General features: G+C 43.2%; 1 protein-coding gene across 3 annotated transcripts in view; it reads left to right on the top strand.

Annotated features, from left to right (window-relative positions):
• The window catches only part of SRGAP3 (SLIT-ROBO Rho GTPase activating protein 3), a 238,153-nt gene that overhangs the window by 19,414 nt on the left and 193,900 nt on the right, over positions 1-24,839 (top strand). The window contains exon 1 of one of the 3 annotated variants that reach the window (XM_044451994.1): positions 3,472-3,528. The exons of the other annotated variants lie outside the window; for them this stretch is intronic. The gene's annotated coding sequence lies outside the window, so the exon portion shown is untranslated. Of the gene's footprint in view, positions 1-3,471; positions 3,529-24,839 lie in introns of those variants that run through there. 3 annotated transcript variants of the gene reach the window in all.

The raw sequence follows: 24,839 nt of genomic DNA on the forward strand, positions 1-24,839 counted from the left end.
CGTTTAGGGCTTTATAGGTCATCACCAACACCTTGAATTGGGCCCGGACTTCAATGGGAAGCCAGTGAAGCTGACGGAGGACTGGAGTCATGTGAACATAATGCCCAGTCCCCGTCAGCAACCTGGCAGCTCTATTTTGAACCAATTGAAGTATCCGGACCGTCTTCAAGGGTAGCCCCACGTAGAGCACGTTACAGAAGTCAAGGCGGGAAGTCACCAGCGCGTGTCACTGTTGCCAGGCAGTCGTACTCCAGGTAAGGGCGCAGCTGATGAATCAGCCGAAGCTGAAGGAAAGTGCTCCTCGCCACTGCTGTCACCTAAGCTTCCAGTGAAAGCTCCGGGTCGAGGAGCACTCCCAGGCTGCGGACCTTGTCCCTAAGAGGGAGTGCAACCCCATTCAGGACTAGGTTCAATTCACCCTCTCCGACGCCCGATCCGCCAACCAACAAGACCTCTGTCTTGTCTGGATCGAGCTTCAGTTTATTGGCCCTCATCCAGCCCATTACCTCGGCCAGGCACCGGTTCAGCACAGCCACTGCCTCACCTGGATTGGTGGAAAATGAGAGGTAGAGCTGGGTATCATCAGCGTACTGATGATTCCGCAGCCCACACCTCCTGATGACCTCTCCCAGCGGTTTCATGTAGATGTTAAACAGCAAAGGGGACAAAATGAACCCCTGTGGTACTCCATGGCATAGCTGCCATGGCACAGAGCCATAGTCCCCCAGCACCACCTTCTGGAACCGGCCATTGAGATAGGAGCGGAACCACTGCAAAGCAGTGCCTCCAACTCCCAATCCCGCAAGCCTATCCAGAAGGATACCATGGTCGATGGTATCGAAAGCCGCTGAGAGGTCCAGCAGAACCAACAGGGACGCAGTCCCCCTGTCCTTCTCCCTGCACAGGTCGTCGTACAGGGCGACCAAGGCAGATTCAGTACCATACCCGGGTCTGAAGCCGGACTGAAATGGGTCCAGATAATCAGTTTCATCCAAGTGGAATGTTGTCCATGGGGTTGCGATGGGTCGGACACAACTGCGCGACTAACAACAACAATGAGAGATGATGTCTGCAGCCTTAGTGGAACACTGCTAGGGAAAAGCTGATGTCACTTTTCTGGGGCTGAATGGAACAAAGTTATGGCTGATCCATCCCACTGCTCTCTGCTGCACAGACCCAGGCAACAATCTGGCATGAGCAACTCAGCGTCCTTCTAAAGGAGAATTCTACAGGATGGTGGCAATGAAACATTGCAACTTGTTCCTCCCTCCTGAAGCCCTGATGAAATCTGCAGTGACCACTCTGCTCCAAGTGATCTGCATTGGAAGGAAGCCACATAGTCTTCCTTTACAGTGAAAATAGATGTGGTGGGGGTGCAGGAATGAGTGGGAAGATAAGACTGCTCTGTACCTGTGTAATTGTATTTGCCTGTATTCATCATCTGCTATGCTTGCCTCTTGCCCTCCTACCTTCTGTTTTATACTGGCTACTTAAAAGTTTTAGGGCACAATCCTGTTGACTGAGCCCTTGGTATTGGGAAACCCCCAACTCGGAGACAACTGAGCATCCAGTGCAGTGTAGGAAGACATGGGGGCAAAGATTGCACTAGAGTTTCTTAGCCTATTCAGCCAGAGGCTTCAGAGGAAGAGGAAATTGGCTGGAAAAGGCTCAGAGTACCCTGGTCTTGCCAGTCTGTTCTTTTCTTTGCCCCTGGAATGACCCTTTTCTGTCTTTTCTGAATTTGCTTTTCCGACCTCAGAGGACAGCAAGGAGGGTTGCATTTCTGACTTACCCTTTTGAGGTTGAACTTTTGTCTCTGACCTCAGGAAGGGAAATCTGAACAATCCTATGGCTCCTGGGATGCTTGCCAAGGTACCAAGGATTGCTTTCTTAGGCAGTGAACTGTTTGGGATAGGGATGCATTGTTTGTTTATGCTGCTCTTTGTGCTCCTGTTGCTTGTGTTGGAAATAACCATGCACTTTGTGTAGTCAATCTAAATATGAGAAAAACAACACACAAAAACTTGATTTGAGTTGCCATCTTCTGCAGGTATAATGTACAGAGAGGGATTTGAAAACAAAACCCCACCGGTTTGGAAAAACTAGGCCAATTATGAACTGCATTAGACTACCCTCCAAAGGTCCACACAGCTCATAAGTAGTTTGGTTTAGAGCCAGCTGATCCCAGCCTCTTAATAGCAGTAATAGGAAACCCTACAGATTAGGGTATTCAGCTGGTTGTGGAGTTCCTTGCTTCTTGTGCTCTGGGGGAATCCTCTGTTGAGTTGGGCGATTGTTAATACTCATTTTTTATTTAAAGCTTTTATATACTGTTCTTTAGCAAAAGCTCTCAGAACAGTGAATTCCTAATAAAGGTAAACACTGAAGAAAACCCAGGGGTAAAATATTTAGTTAAATATTGAGGAAATAACAGTGGTAAACTTTTAAAAGAAACATTCCTTTGGCACTTTTGTTCTGTAGGCTGTAGGCTGTATCTAGTTCTGGTTCCAGGTGAGGAAGTTTTAAAGGTCTATGTTCACTCCAGCACCAAATTATTGGAGTGCATTTAATGGGTATATTTATAGGCTGCTGCAAGGGACAGTATTTTAACATGTGTGCACATTTTTCAACCTCTGTCAAGGTACAAGATTTATACTTTTCATTCCCCTGGCCTACTGAAAAGGGGGAAAATGCTTATTGTTTCCTTTACCCCCTCCTCTTGAATTTTGCTTTGCCTCAATAGCTGTTAGGCTGCCATCCATGGAAGCACCAGCAGGTTGCCATCCAAAACACATAGATCTTCAATTTGGCTATGGAATGAAACGTTTATTCTGCCCCCCCCCCCCCCCGGTGCTCATTGCCTCAAGCGTAGCATAATTTTAGATCAGAGCTATGGCAAAGCAACTCAGGTGACATTACATAAATAAGAACATAAAAACTGTGCTGCATCATACCAAAGGTTCTGGTCCAGCATTCACATGGCGGCCAACTAGCTTCCTGTGAAAAAATTTTCTTCACTTGCAAGTTGGGCATCGGTTGATTCTTCAGTTTGGCAATATTTATTATTTATCAGTTTATATCCTGCCTTTTTCCTACAAAGGGCTCAAGGCAGCTTATATCATTCTCCTCCTCCTCCTGCATCTTATCCCCACAACAACAGCTCTGTGAGGCAGGTTGGGCTGAGAGTCTGTGAGTCTGTGACTGGCCCAAAGTCACCCAGTTGGCTCCATGGCCGAGCGGGGACTAGAACCCGGATCGTCTGAGTCCCAGTCCCACGCTCTTAACCACTGCACCGCACTGGCTCTCCTTGCTTTGTCTCAGAGTTGGTGCCCAAAATTAGTGCCCAGTTGTGGTTGTCTCTCGGAATAGCCTGGAGGCTATTCTTTCCCATGGGAAGTGATTCATCTGCATGCCACAAACAAAACTGACACTTGCGGAATCTACTACTCAGCCTGCATGATCAAAGTGGCAAGTGAGAAGTTCATATCCTGTTCAGCATAGGCAGCTCAGGATGGAAGACTTACTAGGGTGAGTGATCGGCTGCTTTAGGCATGAGAAAACTGCCATCAGTATGCGTGATGCCACCTTTTAGTTTGCTGGCAAATCCTTACACGTAACTCAGGCCAAGGACAGCCTTTAGGTTGGGCTTAATGGAATTTTTTTTGAAAGCTGTGAAAGCATGCCTGAAAGGAGGTGTCATTCAAATCTTGCACAACTTCCTTCAAGTAACTACTATTAGCATCAGCTTATTGGCCTGGCTCTTGTGCTCTGTTTTGCCAGAACCTGTGCTGATGTATAAAAGTAGAAAACAGGGCAGCAGTACATAGGAGTGGAACCTTCCTTCTTTTTGCCAAAGTTTTGAATATTTTCTGCCACTTTGGAACAGTCCTACTCAGTTGGATGAATGAGCAACTATACTTGGCTGTCTTATTCATTTTCTCCTTCATTGAGAGTTGAAGCTCAGGTTTCATGAAAAGAGGCTGGCCTAGCTGCCTGTTGGCCTGTTACGCAGATGCATTTTGCTATCTTTCCCTGCCTAATCAAGTTTATTAGCTTTAGGTTGTTGCTAACAATTTGGAGCCTGAAACGGAGTCAGCCTCAGAAAGTGTCCTCCACTCACTGCAGCTTTGCTTGATGGTATCAGAAATTTTGTATCTGTTTGAGTGTGAAAGATTATGTACTGGCAACTTTAATTTTGGCATTGCAGTTGTTTTGAATAAATTTTGGTGTAACAATATAGCTCCATTTCATACATGTTTTTGTGCGTGTGGTTATGTGTATTTTCATATGTGCATGTTCTTACATGGAGATGGTGCAGGGTGGGTGAGTGGGTGCAGCAACCATGCGTGGACTAGTGGGGGTCTTCCCAGGAGGTGGTGTTTTCTTTCAAATGCTTATTGGTTCTATTTTGGGAAGAGTCATTTGTGAAGAAGCCCACAGAGTGAAACTAGATTGGGATGAGGGGGTGAGTTTAAACTCAGATCACTCTGAGGGCTACTTCCCTAAGTTGCTAGTTTGTCAGGGCCACACATTAATGGGAAAGAATTTCGTTAGAATTTTAACTCAGCAGGCAAGTTTGGGTGCAGCACATTACATCAGCCTTCCTGAACTTGGCACCTTTCAGGTATGATGGCCTGTAACTGCTAGCATCGTTAGCCAGCATGGTTAGCGATGCGGGGTGTTGCCGTCTAATATGTTTGGAGGGCTGTAAAAAATGTGTTACACCCATGGCTTGATAAACAATGGTAAACTAAACCATGTGCCATCCTTCTCTCTGGTATGCAGCCTTTCATGCTTCCATTTTAGTTTCCTTAAACCACAGTTTCTCATTGTAGCTGTCTTAATTGCAGTTGACTAGCTAAGACTTCCTTCCCTAATTCAGGTCTCTCTTGAAGTTGTTGGGCTACTATTCCCACAATTCCTTTCCATTGGCCATGCTGGCTGGGGACAACACGAAATATAGTCTAAAACACTTGGGGGGACCCAAGTTGGGGAAGCTGAACTAGGATCCAAACTATGATGAAGGTTGAATTCCTATCTACTTATCTGGGAGCAAGTTCTGCCGAGTCTGGTATTAATGATATCTGAGTAGTTTTGCCTAGGACTGTGCTGTAAGTGATTTTTCAGATTTGGAACCTGTGACTTAAAAGCAAAATGAACAAACAAACCCCAAAGTTAGAAATGCCAGATCTGGTACAGGTGGGTTGATGTGGTCTCTTTGCTTATTCCTGGCACAATAAATCGTGTTTTCATTCGGGTTTGTTTGTTTACCTGAACCAAGCCAGTGTCATTAATCTGGTGTAGACAAGCTGGTGCCCTTCGGAGGCATTGAAGTGCAGCTTCCATCCCGCCCCCCCCCCCCAGCAGTATTGCCCATTCCTGCTAGTTCATAGCACTTTCATTTCTCTGTACCCCACTTGCTTACTTGCTATCATTTGCTTTTCCTGCTTCTTCGTATGCACCCTTCTTTCTGCCCAACAGCCCACCCTCCTTTTCTCTCTCTTCCTTCTCCTCATTACACTCACTGATTGTTGCTGTAACAGTTCCAAGGATTTCCTTCTCCCAGTAATGCATCTGCAGCGAGAAATCTCTGATTGTGTACTGTGAATGGCTGCAAAGGTTTGGGAAAATCAATGCCATTGCCAATTCATGTATTTTTGAATCCTGGAACAGCAAAAGCAGTGCAGACATAGTGACACAGATATTCCTTCCTACCCTTTCTTTGGAGACTATTTAGCTGTTCCCACAAATCATGAGCAAGAGGGTGTCTATTTCTAATTTAAAATTTTGATGGAAATGTTTAGGATTTACTCCGTCCCCAGCATTGAATCTGGGACTCTCTGAATGCAAAGGATACGGTCAGCTGGTGAGCGACAGCCCTTCCATCCTATATCATGAGCGGCATGACAACAGTAGGTTTTAATTCTGTCAAAATACTTACAAACATTCAGCTTCATCTTGGAACAATCTGTTGATGGAGGATCTTATCTGAAATCCACCTTGAAACTCGGATGGCTTGCTTTTTTATAAGGCAAAACTTGGGTTTAAAACTAGTTCAGCATTGAACTAGTACACATTGTTGAGAAATGACTGCAATGAATTTGACTCACTTTCATTCTGCCAGCTCAGAAGCACTAAGGAGTGGGGATCTCCATACATTGTAACCAGATTTTTGTCCTGTGTCCCATATTTTCTCCTGTGCTCTAGTACTTCCTAAGATGTGCAACATATAATGATAATCAGACACACAAGGTGATGACCTTTTGTAATCTCCTTCTGAATTAGACTACCTATTGGCCTAGGTAGCAGGGTACAATTAAAACTGCCCTGCTTCTCGCGTGTGGTAGAATAAGGCTTTGCATATGGAAACCAGGATATTTGATTCCTTTTGGCTAATGGTGGTTCTTACACATCTCATGCTATTGAAACTATTGTGCATCAAAGGTAGTTTGCTGTGCATGGGGCAGAAGGGAACTGTAGTTGGAGAAGAAACCGAGTCAAAAGATATTGAAGCATGCTGGGTCATGTTTGTGATGGGTGTGGTTACTCTTCATGTGTGTGGGGCATGTTTTCACAGCTGGAAACATAGCCACTTTCCTGTGCGAGAAAAGGAAAGTGGAATAGGAGGAGGAGCTTTCAGGTATTATATGAATTTTTCTGGGTCCATGCTTTTTAGCATACTGGCCTAATAGCGTATCTGAGTTCTGTTGGATGATTCACTAGGACAGGCAGTGTTTGCATAGAAAGAAGACATTGACTCTGTTGCTATGGACACCAAATCACTTCATACCTCTGGGAAACAAACCTATCTCTAAGGGTACGATTGTGATATTGTAACTAGCTATTGGCTGGCAGATAGTGGAGCCATAGTCAGCTGTGTGCACTTCATAATTAAAATTATAAACCAAAGCAGTCCAAATTCTGTGAGAGAAAAAACAAAATTCTGTGACCTGTATAAATTGAACTAAACGAACACTTTTCCACTTTTCATAATTTTTAATAGAATCATAGAATAGTAGAGTTGGAAGGGAACAGTAAGGCCATTGAGTCCAACTCCCTGCTCAATGTAGGACTCCAGTTAAAAGCACCTCTAGCAGAAACTGTCTAACTGCATCTTGAATACCTCTAGTGTGGGAGAGCCCACAACCTCCCTAGGTAACATTTGCCCCTAATTTTTGTCATGGAGTGAGTGTGTGTGTGTGTGTGTGTGTGTGTGTGAGTGACACTCTTCCCTTCTCCCAGTCTTAATTTCTCCAAGCTTTTGAGATCCTAGTGAACACTCCCATTGCCTTGTTCTCCATCTATAATGTCTAGGGTCTTACTACTGAAAGCTGAGGATCTGAGAAAGTTCTTCAAGCAATCCCTGGGTTACAAATGTCCAAGCTATGAACAACCCATACTGACAAGTGAACTGCCAGGCAGCCTATTAATTTCAAAAAATTACTGCAAGAAATCATCATCACAATAGGGAGGGAGAGGAAGCCAGAGGGAGGCCTCCAAAGCAGGTCTTTCTGCCCCACCCACCTTTATTTCCTTGCTGCAAAGACGAGGCACGAGTGAATTTGGGGTGAGGGGAGACAGGAGGAGCGTAATTGACCTCTGTTCTTTAGGTGGAGTCTGAAAACTGTTTGGAAAGAATCCTGGGAAATGCAAAGTAACTGTATGATTTTATCTTCGGAGGCTCCTTATCCAAACTGTGTGTGAAGATCTAGCTGAGCGCAAGCAAAGTTTTTGCATTATTTGGATTTTTTTTGCACTTTTTGTAGTTTGTATCTGACTTGTTGCACTTTTGCTACATATCTGTGCTTGCATTCTGCTTCTGTCTTTGGAAAATGTGGCTCTTTCCCTAGTAGCTTATTCATTGCTACTATTATAATTTATGTATTATTTTTATTAGATTTATATCACGTCCCTTTAGTGGGAAAGGCTCTCATCGTGATGTGGAAACGAGCACAACAGAGCTTTTGGAGTAACCCTCTTCCTCCACTGTCCTTACCATTCTCTGCTTTTGCCAATTTTTTAAAAAATAAAAATATTGTGCTTTTGCTTTTGGGGTAAGCATCTAGCCAGCTCAAGGTTTGCAGAGGGTGTTAAGGTTTGTGACTGTTTGTGGTCTCTTTGACTGTGGCTTGTGAATAAAGCACAATACCTGGCACTGAAAGAGATTAACTGGGAGTATTTACCAAGGCTGAGATGTTCTGGAGATGACCTTAGGTTGCCTGGAGAATATTAATAGCACAGAACTTAAGGGGCTCTGAGATATAAGACCAGAGTGTCCCTGTAAGAATTTAGCATTGTCCAGTGCTGCAGTAATTGCACAGCACAATTGTAGTTCCTTATATGACTACTGAATCTTGGGACAGAGTAGGCATTATGTAGGACATCCCATAGAACTAATAGGTGGATATAATATTGCACCTATTTGGGGAAAGCGATGCAAATACCTGCATATTTTCTTTCATGGGCCTATAATAGCTTTTAAGGGAGGGTTTCCTGGTAACGCTCCTGAGCGCCCCTTCCCAGATTTTCCAGCAGCAATATGGGTTTGTTCTGTATGGATCTCTTGCATCATGTGTGGTGGACAGGCAAGGGCAGGACAGTGTGCTGGATGGCTTGCGAAGGGTATGTTTTTTTTGCTGTAGTGCCATTGCAGGTCCAGCCAGAGATAAACTTGCTGTGCAATGGAAATTTTTAGTCCATGTACCTTTCACTACAACTGGGTGTCAGTGAAGTTTTTCTTCACCTTGTACCTCCAGGAAAATAGTGGAGAAAGCTGTGAACTGCTTTGAGTTTTGCTGCATTTTTGTTTGTTGTGTTCTTTTGCAAGATTGCAGTAAGGGCAAATCCTGTATCTGGTTGAACTAATTTAGGTGTGGCAGTGTATTTCAGAAGTCCATTGAAAAAAAATTGTTGACATGTTAAATAATGGTAAACTCTATGGGTATTTTGAACTAATCCTCAAATTGTTTTCTCCTGACTCAACTTTAAAGTGGAATCGCATGCATGTCGACTCAGAAATAGGTCCTCTTCAGCACAATGGAACTTACTCCCAAGTAACATGCAGCAGTATCTTGCCTGTTTTTCCATATACAACTTCCTTCTGTTCGTTCATCAACCACTGTTTTTCTAGCCCTGTGTCTACCACTTTACAGGATCTTTGCAGAGCTGGTATCCAGGTCACATAGAGGAAGACTCCTTGTTCTTCGTCGTGGCCTCTGTGCATCACACATATGGGTGCTGTGCCTGCACAGTGCCTGTAGCCGGGAAGATTTAAAAGCTGAACGGTTTTGGCGGGAACTCTGCACCCCTCCCCCACTACAGTATAAGAAGGCGGAGTGCCCGCCATTTCCTCAGGCTTCTTGCGACCGCCGTTCGCTGTGCCTCGAGCCTTCTGTCTCTCAGTTCCTAGATTGTGTATCCTGTTCTCTCTTAAACCATTGTTTCTCTTAGCTTCTTGTAAAGATTTCCAAGTTATTATCCCTCCCTGTTAGTTTTCTTCACATCCCCCTTTTTTCCCTGTTAACTCCCCCCACCCCTCCCAAAAGTTTTTCTCTTCTTACATTTCTAAGCTTCGCTATCTTCTCCTTTTTTCATTCTCGATGGCTCAGTGTGCGGCTTTCCGCACGTGCTCTCAGTGCGGGTCTAAGATGTCTCCTACTGATCCACACAACCTGTGCCTTCTTTGTCTTGGAGAAGAGCACAGGACTGATAAATGTGGCCATTACCACACCTTTACAAAGCAGGTGCAGAAAAATTGAGAGAACTGCCTGCGCAAACTCTTAAGGGACCAGGCCCTGCTTCAGTCTGACCAACTGGTGGGCCAATCCACTGCGCAGCCCTCTTCGGCTGCCCCTTCGCCCAGCCCATCGGCTGATGGTGCTACTCTGCTGGAGGACAAGTGCTCCGGTAAATCTCCTCACAAACAAAAGGAGAAGAGGAAGCACAGTGGACCAGGCAAGTCCTCAGGCCACAAGAAGCCTAAGAAAGTCAAGACAGGCAAGACAGCTCACAAAACAAAGAAGGCTATGATTCGGGTTCGTCTGCTCCATCGGTCCCAGCTGTCGATTCGGAACAGGCACCAACTGGACCGCCTCTCCAATTGATGATGCAGGTGACTCCGCCGGGGTCCCCGCAACGGGTCGTCCCTTCTGTCCTGTCCTCGCCAGAACACCAGGAGGCAGCCATGTTGGGATTGATGTCTGATGGAGAGATCTGGCACTCTGCACAGATGGCTCCGATGGCACGCTCACCTATACCGCAGCCATCGCCTGAGGCTTCCCCTAGGGCCCCACCTCAGCAGGTGCGATAGCAGCGTGCCTCTATCTGTCCCTCTGGAGAATGGGTGTAAGCGCCTCGTGGATCTGCCCATCGTGAACCATGGGACGACTATGCATTGTACCGGTACTATCCATTGGTACGCCACCATACCCTATCTCTGGTCCCAAGGGACACTCTATCAAAGTCCGGCGCAGCTCAATCCAGGCGCCCTTCTTTGCCGGCTGACTCCTCCTCCAGTCCTCTGCTCTGTTATGATTCTGAGTTGGAGGACTTGGATGTAGCGTCCACTTCACCAGAGGCAGTGATCACCACTCAAGGTCCCACATCACCTGAGGAGTTGTACTCGACATTTGGGGGACTGATGGTGAGATTGGCAAGGTCACTGGAGATGGAAGCCCAGCACCGCTTTGATCCCAGTACCAGTAAATTTTACAACATCGTCAAAAGCGAACAATCCGCCGCCATCATTTTGCAGCTTATCACCGCACTTCGTCAGGCTATGATGGAACCATGGAACTTCCCCAGTTAGCCGCAGCCGACTTAATGACATTATGAATCCATGTATCGAGTTCGTGAACAGGATATTTCATTTCTCCTGTGTCACCCGAGACTGAACTTGATCGTTGTGGAGTCATCCCAGGGTTGTGAGTCGAGGGAACACACCACTCCTCATGACAAAGAAGGGCGGAAGATTGACATGATGGCCTGTCGTATTTATGCCGCCACAGGTCTCGGCCTCTGGATTTCTAACTATGAGGCTTGTTACCAGTATTTTCTTATGCAAAAACTGGAAAATATCACAGCTTCATTTCCGGAGCAGCAGAGGGACCTGGCCCGTATTTTCACCAAAGAGGCAATGTAGGTGGCGATCCAGCAACTTTCCACGGTGAGACAGCATGTTGATTGCAACTCGAGGGCCCTCATTGGTGCTGTAGCCCTCCGTTGCCATACCTGGCTCCAGAACTGTAACTTTCCGGATGAAAAAAAGCACCGCATTGAGAACATGCCCTTCAATGGCTTGGGGCTGTTCAATGCTAAGACGGACCACAAGATGAAGACGATTCAGGAATTGCATGTGACAGCTCATCAGATGGTACTCCCCAACCTGTCTCGACGTAAGTGGTCTTGGTCCCATCCTTCTTACTGGTATCAACCCTATACACAATTCTCTGGCCGGCAGCAGTTTCAGCCTTGTCAGCAGTGCTGAAAGCAACCACCATAGCGCTTTTAACAGAGCCATTGCCAACCAGATTCAGATAAATGCCAGCGTTGACGGGCTGAGTGAACCTCTTCTCCTCTCCTGTACCCACCCTCCCCTCTTTCTTTTGGGGATCGACTGCAAAGTCGACTCCCCATTTGGGAGTCCATCACATTTGATCAGTGGGTTTTATCTATCGTGGAGCATGGTTATAGAATCGAGTTCGATACTGTACCCCCATCGGGACCAATCTGATATACGCCTCAGTCATTGGTTCTGAAAGACGAAGTTCAGCAGCTTCTTCGTAAAGGAACGATCCGACAACTTTCACTCTCCGAGGGGTTACATGGTTTCTACCCAGTATTCTCTAACGTCCTCATTCGTCAATTCCTTAGAGGATTACAGAAGCTTTAGCCACTGATTTGGTTCATTATTCCGACGTGGAGCTTTTCGGTTGTTCTACACTCCTTTCAGTTGTTCTACGCTCACTAAACCTCCTTTCGAGTCCTTGGCGACTACCAACTTACGTCTTTTGTCTTGGAAAACTGCCTTTCTCGTCGCTATCACATTAGCTAAAAGGGCCATTGAACTCTGTGCGCTCCGTATAGACCCTCCTTATCTCTATTTCCACAAGGAGAAGGTCGTTCTGTGTACTGACCCGGCTTTCTTACCGAAAGTCGTGTCACCCTTTCATGTCAATCAGGACATTATTTTATCAGCCTTTTTTCCTACTCTAGCTACACCTATCGAGTGCTCACTGCACTCTCTTGATGTTCATCGCTGCCTTGCTTTCTACAGGACTCTCACAGAACCCTTTCGCAATACCAGGCATCTTTTCATCAAGTATTCAGAACATGACAAAGGGTCTCCTGTCAGATCTCAAAGACTTTCGAAATGGATTGTGCAGACCATTGAGCTGGCCTATCAACTTTCTGCACTGGATTGCCTGTCATGCCCAGCGGCCATTCCACAAGGGCTGTCATGGCTTCTTCTGCCTTTTCTGCTGGCATTCCGCTCCATGACATATGCAAGGCTGCCACTTGGACTACCCCTTGCACTTCTGCCAGGCATTACTGCCTTGATGTGCGTGCCAGACTGGATCGCTCCTTTGGTCATGCAGTCCTTTCTTCTGTTCTTCAGTGATGACACCGCCCGCCTCTGGATCAGGTAAGCTTGCTAATCACCTATATGTGTGATGCACAGAGGCCCCGACGAAAGGCAGGTTGCTCACTTGTAACTGTTGTTCTTTGAGTGGCCATCTGTGCATTCACACAACCCACCCACCAGCCCCACTCGGTGTCAGGGACTGGGTTTCTACGGTACCATGTTTTGCTCGGTGGCAGATCCGTAGAAGGATATATACGTATATGTTTTGCCTTAGTTTTCAACATGTGCTCTGTAATATTTTATGCTCCTGCTTGAGGGCGAACGGTCGGTTTTCAGTAGACTGAGGAAATGGCAGGCACTCTGCCTTCTTATACTGTGGGCAGGGGAGAGGGGTGCAGAGCTCCTGCCAAAACCATTAAGCATTTAAACCTTCCCGGCTACAGGCACTGCACAGGTGCAGCACCCATATGTGTGACTGCACAGATGGCCACTCGAAGAATGACAGTTACAGGTGAGCAACCTGCCCTTTTCTGACACAAGCAAAATGAGGACTTGATCCTTACCATGGGCATTTAGACAGGTGCATGCTTGCATTCTTGTTTTGGAGATGCCCACAGTTAGAGCTAACCAGTGGGGGAAGATTTGCTATGCTCCTCAGTTCCCCCTCCTCACAACTATGGCACCTTTTGGGTGCAAACTGCTCTCATTCCTGCCCTTGGTCATAACTCAACTTTTTTTTAAGACACACACAACCAGTGGCAGAATCTTTGGCAATATTTGCTTGTGGTTACATATAGGTGGTCACTTCACTGACAAGAGAACCCTAGGTTTAAGGAACAGCACATAGGCAGCAGTGACTCTGGGGAAAATGGATGAGGGATATGACCATTTTAAAAAAATGATGTAGATGAAACGAAAAAGAGAATGAGTGAGTGGAAAGGGAAGTAGTGAACTTCCTTGATCCCAAATTCTAAACAAAACCCAAGGAAGCTTTGGGACATATTGCAACTTGAAGTAAGACTTGGAATAGTGGGATTAATATAAATTCTAATCTTCGGAAAACATGGGCATGCATTTGCTGATTCTCTAGGGAAGGGCTTGAAATAATAATATTTATTATTTTTAAATAAATACGTTCCTGGTTGCCACCATTCAAAAGGACTTTCTAGTTTATCAACATTATACACCGAAAACTTCCTTATGGCAAGTCAGGCTACTGGTACATGCTCAGTATTGTTGCCAATAGGATTTTAGACATCAGTGATTTCCAGCCCTACTTGGAGATGCTAAAGACTGAACTTATGATCCTTCCCAAAATGTTTGAAGGTCAGCTTGGCATCTGGATGTTACAGGTGTTGTGCTGTGTACGTATGTGGGAAAGAGAAGGCTGGGAAACTGGTTTAGTTCCAAGAAAAGATCAATGGAGGCATTTTGTTGGCAGTCTTCAAATATGAAAAGATCATTGTTCATGGTTGGCACTGAAGATGAGCGAAGAGGCCATGGAAGAGACACTATGGAATATAGTCTTGGGCTATAAACTATGTATGCTTAGGCAGGAAAACCTTACAACATTGAACTGTATGTGTAGGGTTTTTTTTTGTCTAAACATGCATAGGACTGCACTCTTATGCTACTTGTCCGTGGAATCTGCTGCCTGAGAAACTTGAGGAGTCTTTTTGTTGTATCTGCTAGGAAATTGTCTTGTGTGCGTGCTTGCGTACGTGTGTGTGCATATATTTAATCTCTTAATGTACATTTGGCAATATTAAGTTACTAACATACTGATACAATCTTATCTGATTTCTGACCAATTTCTAGTATAATTGGGTAGCAATATCCAGAAACAACTTCAGGCATCAGTGAGCATGTAAACAAGCCCTTAAGGAATTAATTTAGAAACTGGGAAGTTAAAAGTGGGTGTTTCTATACAAAATTAGGAAGAATTGTCTATTTTTCAGCAAAAGATTCTGGGAGATGGTTCAACTAATGTGCAACAAGATATAATTTAAATTGTATATTGTAAAGGATTCAGTGGGAGGTTTTCCATGTTCTGGGCAGCTGACTGTTACAGGGCGATTAGGCTTGCAAGATGGCTCTGACATTGGAACATCTCAGCTGGTGACACCCAGATGTGTCATAACACCTTGGGATATCCAGAGGGTGGGGTTCCAGGATCAAACAGGCTTGAACTACATAACTGATTTTCTGGGAACTTGCAACTCTACTGTCTCAGCAGCGCAGATGAGGTAGTGATGACATAAGAGATCAAGTTAGGTCATGACATCTCTGCCCGAAAGATTCAATCATCCCCAGCCTGGTGCCCTCCAGATGTGTTGGACTGCAGCTTTCGTTGTCCGTAGGCACTAGGGCACTAGGATGGGGGAGGATGTACCGTTTCAGATTATCAAAGCATGGAGAGTCAAGCCACAGATCATTTTAATTCCCTATGCATGTTGTAAAGCCTTGTTCTACTCTAGGGTAAGTGCACGAAGCGCCAATTTGGATCAGGACAGCTGTGTCCTGTGATTGAAGAATTAAGCTTCAACCCAGAGCCATTTGCTGCTGTCAGCATTCTTGCTCCATTCCAAGGGATTTTTTAAACAAGGAAATAACCTCAATTGGTCTCAGTTCAGTGACATCCTCGCGGCATCCTCATATGCAGTGTGAGTGGTACAGTAAGGAGATGGCCATAATTTCAAAAATAGAACACTTGTAATAGCATTATGCCTAAATTAAGATGAAGAAGATGAGATACAATAATTATTCCTCAGAAAATAATGCAATTTGCTTTTTAATTTTAATTTAATGTGTTTTGTCGGCATTTGCCTGTTCATGAAACGGCCCTAGAAAATTGGGTTGTTGCTATTTCTTTTCCTTCAGCTAGCAAGACAAAGCTGCATATTGTATGGAATCTTTCTATGAAATCATTTTCAGTGTTTTCAACAAAGTTTAACCTTTTTAAGCTTTGCTTTTACTTTAATCTGTGGAGGAATAATTATGGATGTGTATTGGAGTGTTGCATATGCTGTCACTGTGTTCAAAGGGTGCAGTTCAAACATCATCATTCAAAGCATAGTTAGATGGAACTTCTATCATTTCGTTCCAGTGAATCTATTCAGAATGTTTAAAAGTTCTGGTTTACTGGGACTGATGAAATATGCTACCACTCCATTGCTCCCAGTGAGAGCTAGCCCTGGCTTATGACTCTGGATTGTTGTGGAGAAGGGGAAGCAGCCGGAAATCTCGATAGAACCATCACTGGAAACAGCAGCCTGCGCTACCACTCTGGTTTGCTTACAGTAAGCAAAACTCTTTCTAAAAAAATTAGGGATGATATGACATACGAGTTCAGCTACTGTATCCTTCATCAAACCTTTTTGGTAATAAAACTTGCTGACCTGTGGTCATTAATTAAAAATAAAAGCAAAACATTTATATGCCTCCTTTCCTGGAAATGTTCAGGGCAGCAAACAATGTTTAAAACCTATAAAATAATTATATGCAAAAAGATTCAGGGAGCTTAAAAGCAAAGAAAATCACAATAATACAAATCACCCTAAAATTTCTACAAAAGGAAAGGCAAACAGAGTAAAACTCAATTTTATGCAGGCAAGGGGAGCAAAGTATCTTTCACATGCCCAGAATAATTTTGCTTTAGAACTGTCCAAATATTCTTAATAGGGCTCAGAACGCATGTAGAGAAAGTCCTATACCATGGCATCTTGCTCAGTTTTTCTCAGGCCAAAAAGATCTCAAAAGAGATAACAGTCTTCAATAACTTTAAATTTAAAATAATTAAAATTTTAAATATGTAAGTGGTAATTTTAAATATTGAAGTGTAGTCCAAAATATGTAATGTTTGAGACATGTGGACTATGAGAATGATTATTATTTTCATTTCTATATTGCCTAATAGCTGAAGGTCTCTGGAAGAGTCACAACAATTCATAAACAGAAATGCAATAATAAAAATAGTTGGCAATAAAATACAAATGGAGTAAAATGTAGCATAAAATTCCAGTATAAATATTTGCAATATTTAAAAGAGTTTCAGTAAATACTAGATGTGTTAGAACAGCTGACATATCCCATCTTATACCGTTAAATGCCAGGGTTAACTAGAGATGTGACAATCGGGGGGTCTCACTGGGTTTCTTTTCTGTGCTTGGTCCTGGCCAGGAAGTTTGCAAATGCTTGGGGATGCTAGTGATTCTTTGTGCAAAGTGCGCAAAGGTGGCAAGGCGTTTGTGTGGAAACAGAACTTCACTTGCACAGTGGAAATACCTTCTGTTTGTAGTTCTGGGCAGGAATATGAGTCAAAGAAGGAGAAAGACTGTGAGAGCAACAGTGATGTACTGACTGCCTCTAATTCAGGGGTCTCAGACTCGTGGCCTGCGGGCCAGTTGCGGCCCGTGGGACGATATTTTGTGGCCCCCACTTGATATTGAAGTTTAGTGATAGTGCGGCCCGCACGTTTTTCTCACACGCACCTGCGTGAGTCGTTACCCTGGGCGCAATGTTCCCTCTAAGCTGCACGCCGGGACGGGCAGGGCACGGGGGAGGGGCCCTGCGGTCTCCAAAGTGCCGGCGGCGCCCGGGCCGGCCTCCGGGAGCCATGCGGGATGAGCGGCCCACCACCATTTTTGTGGAATACTTGATGCGGCCCAGCCTCACCCAGACTCTACTTCTAGCGGCCCCCAGGTAAGTTGAGTTTGAGACCCATGATCTAATTCATTGTGGCTATAATCACTCTCCCAGAACCTCCAGTAAAAAGCATGTCATGTTTATTCCTCATTCTTTCTGGCCAACAGACTTCTGGGGACTCTACAAGACTGTGTTCAAGTAAAGAAAACTTGATTCTCTTGATGATCAAGTTCATTGTCTTAATAGATAAATAAAAACACTTCTTTTCTGGTTTCTCAGTGGATGTTTTACAAAACCCAGGAAACAGGAGCAAACACAACATTGTATAAGCAGTTGTTCATTATTTCTGTATTTAATTTTTTTTTTTGAAAAAACCCACACACATTGATTTAACATTTCCATGTCCCAGCTTCAAAATCCTGGGAACTTATGGCTGTTAAAGGTCATGTCCTTAACAGATTTGCTGTTTAGGCAATATACATCGGGCATGGTACCCTGCGCTGTGGTTAGCAGTTCCATTTTCACCACTACCTCGGAGCTAGATGGTTGTCAGTGACAGAATGGTGGGTCTCAATCCCACATTGGTCTGCTGGCTGGAGTAGAGAAACAGAAACTACTGCTACAGAAACTACTGCCCCACATTACAAGTTCCCAGCTGATAACCAGTTCTGCCTGCATGGCATGATAGAGATGGAAGGACCCTGGAGATTATCTAGTCCATCCTCCTGCTCAGTGCAGGATCAGCCACAGTTGCCGGTATTGGGGGTAGTCACTGGATATTGTACTGTGATGAACTGGTAAAAATGTGCATGACTAAGGACCTATTGGATCCTATCCATTTTTGTCTGTGGATTCTGGCACAGGCTGTGGGGTGCCCCCGCAAACAAAAATGGCCAGTTCACTGATGAACTTTGGTGTCAAAATACTCTGCAGTGGTGCAGAGTAGTCCAGTGGTTATGTTAATTTGTTTTCAAGATAAAAGCCAACCTTTTGGTGCTCTGTAGTGGCTATGGAGCTCAAGTAGAACCAAATTTAGTTTGCAAAAGGCTAAATTTATTTGAACAATGTGGGGTGGGATTAAAGTCTACCTGGAATACCACATGCAATGCATGTAGTATTCCACTTAAAGTAACTGTACTACTGCTCTGGGTGATGCAATTGTTCAGTGTGGCCCTTAGATAAGACCTGAAAAGCTTTGATAATTTATATATCTGATTTGTCATTCGGTGGTTTTCATAGGTATCTTATTAAATGGTTCATTTTATAGAACTGCCCTATGTCTGCCATGTAAAATACAAATCTTACTACTTTTTCAGCATTCCTTGCTTAAATGGCGCGTAAAAACGTTCCCTGTAACTATGGACTGAGCTTTCCCTCCGTCTTTGTTCATGCTATGGAAGCACTGTTAGCAGAAAGTATATCAAGAACAAGATCTATTAGTGCTAGTAAGTTTAGTGTTTTGTCCTATTTGCATTGATTAGGATGCACTAATTATTCATAGCGATAATTACCCTTTATCAATTCACATTAATTTAGATGGCCTTTGAAAAGGGACACATGGTGTGATTATACATCAAAGTGAACAAAGATAGAGTGCATAAGAAATAGGATGCCGTTTAATGTAACAAACCATGTCAAATAACTGCCAGGTTTCTTTCTTGAGTTGTAATTATTTGAACTCAATCTGATGCGTTATACCCATTCATTATAATTATGTGTCTCTTGGAATAATGAAGAAAAATGTCATCTTGCCTGGGTGATTATGAAGATGGGCACCGTAAAATGATGGCAGTCATGGAACATGTCCGTGTTTTTTTAATCCAAATACAGTGCTTCTGTCTAGTGTGTACATATACACACATGCATGCACACATGTGTATGTAAGTACGCAGTATTCCAGAGCATTTCTTCGGGCTGGGAAGGCTGATTTAGTGGCAGGAGTACAGCTTAACTTGAATCAGAACTTGCTAGAACGGAGGCTTGGAATTTGCCTGCCGTGCCATGGCTGAGCTGTGGACTCTGCAAAATGGCTCATAAAGAGTACAGCTCCCTCTCCATTGAGAACCTGCAGCTCACCTGCACACATTTGGGCTACAGGGCAGAATTCTGTCTAGGCTGGAAGGACTGCCTTCCAGCAGGGGTTTGCCTCATGGCTCTGTGGTCTCACTTCAGAATGGCAAACCACCTTGCTTTTAAATATCCACATGTTCAACAATTTATTTTTTGCCCCAGTCTTTAAGCTGAGCTGACAGAACAGTTAGCACAGGCTCTGGGAATGAGGGACCAGTGGTAAGCCCCTTCAGCTGAAATTGGCATTTTTAATTGTGTCTGGATGCAGCAATTGAGAACCAAAGATGGAAGCTGTCTTAGCTGAGAGTGAGCATGGAGGTTTTCCCAACTTGCCCTCTTGGTAGGGGAAGGCCCCATTCATTTGCGCATCTTGTAGTGATACTGTAATTGCTAAACATGTTTTGCTGAAGTGTCCACGCTTTCAAGTGTGCAGCAAACATCTCTGCACCCCTGGAGTCCTAGCCACTGATAAGTATCTTTAGCATGGACCTATTGAAATTACTGGGCTTTCTGTTGGCAATAACTGAAGTCCCATTTATTTCTAGAGGCCTACTCTGAACTGTTACTACATATAATCATTATTTAGTTACCACCGTTAGCTTAGTACAGCATTACAGTGTTGATCTTCAAGCTTTATTCGTCTGAGTTTTGTCGATCGGCTTTTGGAGAGTATTAAGTTATTTGGATCAAGTTGCTGTTGAAAGAATTCTCTTGAAATTGCAATAATATTAGGGTTTGGTACTGTTTGGCCTAATGGTTGTGTCCTTGCCCTTTTGCTGTAGCTCTGCAACTCCACAGAAGTTTTAGAGCTACAGCAAAACTCGGGGTGTGCGTGTTTGTTGGGTGGGGAAGTAGGATCCTGGCCATCACAGATGTCTGTACTCCTGGACTGTTGTATTTGAATAGAAACTGATCTAAATAAAGAAGGAAAATAGAAATGTCCAATTGGCTTGGATGCAAAGTATTTTGGATGCAAAGATGCTGTGTGAATTATGTACATTGCCCAGTTTCTCCTGGCCTTTGGAGCCAGTTTATGGAGACAACTGAACTGATTAGTCTCTTCCCTTTCACGACCAGAAGAATATTCTGCAAGTGCATTGGGATAATAGAATCCATGCTGAAAGCTCCCTCACCCAGTGAATTTTTCTATCAGTTGAACTCAGCTGAGATAATTGCCAGAAAGTTAAACAGAATGAAATGGAAGCAACAAAACCTCCAAACATAAATTCTGGATGAATAGCCTTAGGAAAAGGGCATGGATCCAAGTGAGCCGGCTTATGATTAAGTCAGAAATGACTGTGTAAGCAATAAAAGAGTTTTAGAATGATCACATTCACTGCAGTGACCATGATCACATCAAAAAGAGGAGAGAAATGGCAAGATGGTATTTTACTGTAAGAATGTTTAAGAAGAGAAAAGCTTGAATTTTGTTAAACTGGATGAATATCTTCAGTTAAATAAGTAAAAAAAAAATCTTTCTTCAAGTTTGATCAGCTGGGCTTAATATAGAAAAACAACCATTTTTGAAGTATTGTCCAGTGTTGGCCATTTTCAGAAAGTGCTAATTAACTTTTATTGTGGCCATTTCAAAAGATAAATTGGTCTCTTGTATCATATAAATGCCACAGGGTTGTTCCAGATCCAATTTCCCTAATTAATTTTGCTGGACTTGATGAGATTTCAAGTAAATGAATATAAGATTCCCATTTAAAGATAGCTTGCAAGCTCTAGTGGTTTTTACTCATAAAACCTGCAGATAAATGTTCAATTCCATCTTTCTTGTTTTGGATGATGTGGTATGTCATTGGATACAGACAGATATGTTGCTAATTGGTTCAGTGTATCCTCATGTTGTGACGATAACTGTGACACTGAAGACATTTGGTTTTATTAATTGCTGACTTATTTAAATAGCTCAGCCCCTTAACTTTTATTTTATGCAGGTTTTTGTCTGCTGCTGTTAAAATGGATGAAGATAATGCTTGTAAAATGGATGTGTATTGCTTATTTTTTCTTCATGCTTGATTAAAAATACAGATTTTGATTAAAAATACAGAATTTTATTTGCTTAGTGATGGTTGTAATTACAATCCAAACCTCAATACCATGAGTTCTGTTCCTTTTAAATGCACAGCCTGCCTGCCAGGATGTATGATTATATGTTCCTAAGACTTGCTGGGATTGCAGCTGCAGTTCCTATTTACCTGACGGCGGGGACACCTGTGGCCCTCTTAATGAGGAAAGATAGCTTTTCAACTCCCCATATGCCTGTTTTGAAATCTGTCAGAAGGGCTCTGGGGGGGCTGCTGCCACCCCACACAGATGCCCATCTTTAGCAGCAACAGCTATAACTTTCTTAAAAAATGGCAAGAATGCATCCAGTATTTTAACATTGGCCTCTTTCTTCAAGCTGGGTAGTAACGCAGGCAGCATTACTGAGTTCACGGTCATATGCAACACATACGTAGTTGAGCTAAAGACCTTGTCCTGGAGCTCCCTCCCTTCTGCATGTTTAAGGAAATTCTCTTTGTAGCAGGACGAGTGGTTCCTTGACTGAAGGCATGCTGCCCTGGTGATACGACAGTTACATTGCCTTCTGTTTACTGCTGGTCAAGGCTATTTGTGCTTGTTACTGCTTGGCCTCACTGTGAAAACATCACAGGGAAATAGCTAATAAAGCCAGATTGTTGAAGTGCTTCTAAAATGGGACTTGCAGAAACAACTTTACATATGAAAAATGCTTTTTAAACTCAATGGCTTTCCAAGGTCTCTGGCAAGAGTGTCAGGGACTGAAGGTGGGACCTTGTGTTCATGGTTTGGCAGGCATCAGAATCTTGAATAGGCTGGAATATTTTGCAGAGTTTGGAATTTTAAAGCAAATGAAGGTGATTGTTTTCATTATTGGGCAAGGTATGTTAAGAAAAAGTTCGGTTGTATTCAGACATCATCTTCTTCAATTCTCCAAACCATGGCTTGGAAGATCCAGTTCCTATCTACTCTGTAGGAATTACTCAAACCACAACTGTCCTCGGAGAAACCTGTAAATATCCTGTTTGTATGGTGGGGAGGGTACACAAGTGCATGACTCCTTCTGAGTCCTCTAAATATTTTTTTTTTTTTTTTGTAAGACCAGAGAACATGTTGATATCTAAATGCAACTTGTTATACTGGAAATCAGCAAGTATGAGTTGAACTGAAAGGAAATGGAGTACTGATTAAAGAATGGATTATGACAAATGGTGAACTTTTGAGTGAATGGCATATTGTTGGCAAAATAATTTGATATACAGGCTCCGAGGATCTCACAATATGAGCTTGTCTGCAAATGATGACATTTCCACCCCTCCCCCATAACATTGCCACTCAATATGCTGGTCAGGTGCTGAAATGGTGGCATCTCATTATGTAAAATGCAGTGGAGATTGGAAGCAGCAGTGAGTGTCTAGAGGGCTCCATCTGGACTTTATTATGATATTTAAAAATGTCTCCTTGCAATCCTTCTTCATTAACAGCCCAATGAGAGAATCTCACTTGGTAGTGGTTATAGGAAATAATTTTTGGGGTGGCTAATGCCCTACTTATGTGTACAACAATTGCATGAAAGAAAACATCAGCAAGATTAGGACAGAGGAGGAGTTATTGTAGAAAGTATGCATGATGGCCATGGATGCATCTGCTAGAGGTTCTGTAGTGTCAGATCTTTGCAATGGCGTTGCACTGGGAAGCGCTTGCTTCTTTTTGAAGGTGATTCCAGCTGTTGCATTTCAAGTGTAATAAGTAGCATTTCATTTGCTTATTCTTTAGGTTGGGTTGTTCCCACTGCAGGAGATGGACAACTTTAAAATGTTGAAGCTCACATTTAGAAGCTGCTGCTTGTACATGGTAGATCTAAACACATGAGCAATAGTGTCTGGGGCAGACTCCACCTCGTCATAGGAATGGCCCATAAATAACCATGAGAGCTTTATAGTTTTCACGGAGATCTCTGCATGGTCAAATAGGTGAGCTAGGCAGTACAGTGGTAATAATGGAAATTAAAAATATCAGACTACTTTGGTATTTTCATTATGATGATTGCTGTATATATCCTGTGGACATGCAGCTGGAACCATAAGCTGATCTATACCTTCTGTTGGGAATTTCTGAACAGCTACCAGTTAAGGGGATTTTTAAAAAAATACACTGAAGTAGTGCATGGACGCAGGACTGCATTGGAAAATTCTAGTTATCTGCAAGAGGAAAATTCTAGACTGCATAATAAAGCATCTTAACTAGATGTACCTATCCAAATGATAGATAAGGAAAGAGAAGGAAATAAATATGCATAAGCCAGGAATAAATCTATTAAAATTGGCATGAGACATTACTGATTAAGCATAGAAGAGATTTAAATATTGCAGCTGATGCAGCAGATATAATGTGGATACAGCTAAAGGGTACTGAAGATATCTATGAAGCTCTTGACTGACTGGCACTACGGTCCTAAGGAAAAATGTCTCTTGTTTTTTTGAGATGGGGACAATTAACTGTAACAAAAATTTAATGGAAAAGACTGAACAAATGGGCCTAATGAGCTGTCTTGGAAAAGAGTCTATGATTCACTCATCTAGAACAATGCACATTACTTTTTGCTTTTCTGTGCTTGAAATCGTTGGCTTCCCTTGTAGATTGGCTTGCTGTTCATGATGCAGTAGTCTCCCCCTTCCTCCCCACTCCTGCCTCCTGCATCATAATGCCCTGTAATTTCCTTTTCTCCTGCCTTTCTGCTACATTCAGTACAGAGTGCTCCACTAAGCATGAGCAGCTGGCTTTCTCTTTGGAGTAATACAGTACATGTTAAATTCAGCGTTCATGCCGCTTGGGGCATCCTGGGTGTCATAGGATAGCAGTTCAACTTGTGTAACTTTATATGGTCCTCATGGTCAAGTTACATTTGACAGCTTTTCATATAATTTAATATTTTAAGTGAAATGCCCTGTATCCCTGTATCGTGGACCTCTGCTGGTTGGGGATAGTTGCATGAAGTTACCATGTTTTAAAGTTCTGAGGTACTTACTTGGTCTAACAAAACATCTTCTAAGTTTTGCTGAACTACAGATTTTAAAATTTTAGAACTCAGTCTAAGTTTTAGATTTAAATTTTAGAACTTGGTCATATTCATGTAACTCAAAGTAAGTCATTTGAGTATGATGCCATAGTTGTGAAAATACTAATCATATGAAATGGAAAAGTTTAAGAAAATGAAGTACTATAAGATTATAAAAGATCCTAGTCTTGAGTCAAATCTTTGATCACTTTAGCGAGATATGAAAGAATGATCCATTGGTGGCAAAGAGGAATTTCAAGAGATTTGACCAAATATGCATAGGGATGTCTGTCTTATGGAGGTTAATAGAGCTCACTTCTTAGTATGAAACTGCAGAATTGCAGCATTAAACTTTATCTACTGTAGGCTGAGATTTGCTTCCACTTCAATTCATGTAGAACTTTTGCTTTGGAACAGCCCTGGCTTGTCCCAGGGCCTTACAAATCCAGACTCCTC

Source organism: Varanus komodoensis, unplaced genomic scaffold, assembly GCF_004798865.1.
Source record: "Varanus komodoensis strain SLA01 unplaced genomic scaffold, ASM479886v1 scaffold6_4, whole genome shotgun sequence".
NCBI lineage: Eukaryota > Metazoa > Chordata > Lepidosauria > Squamata > Varanidae > Varanus > Varanus komodoensis.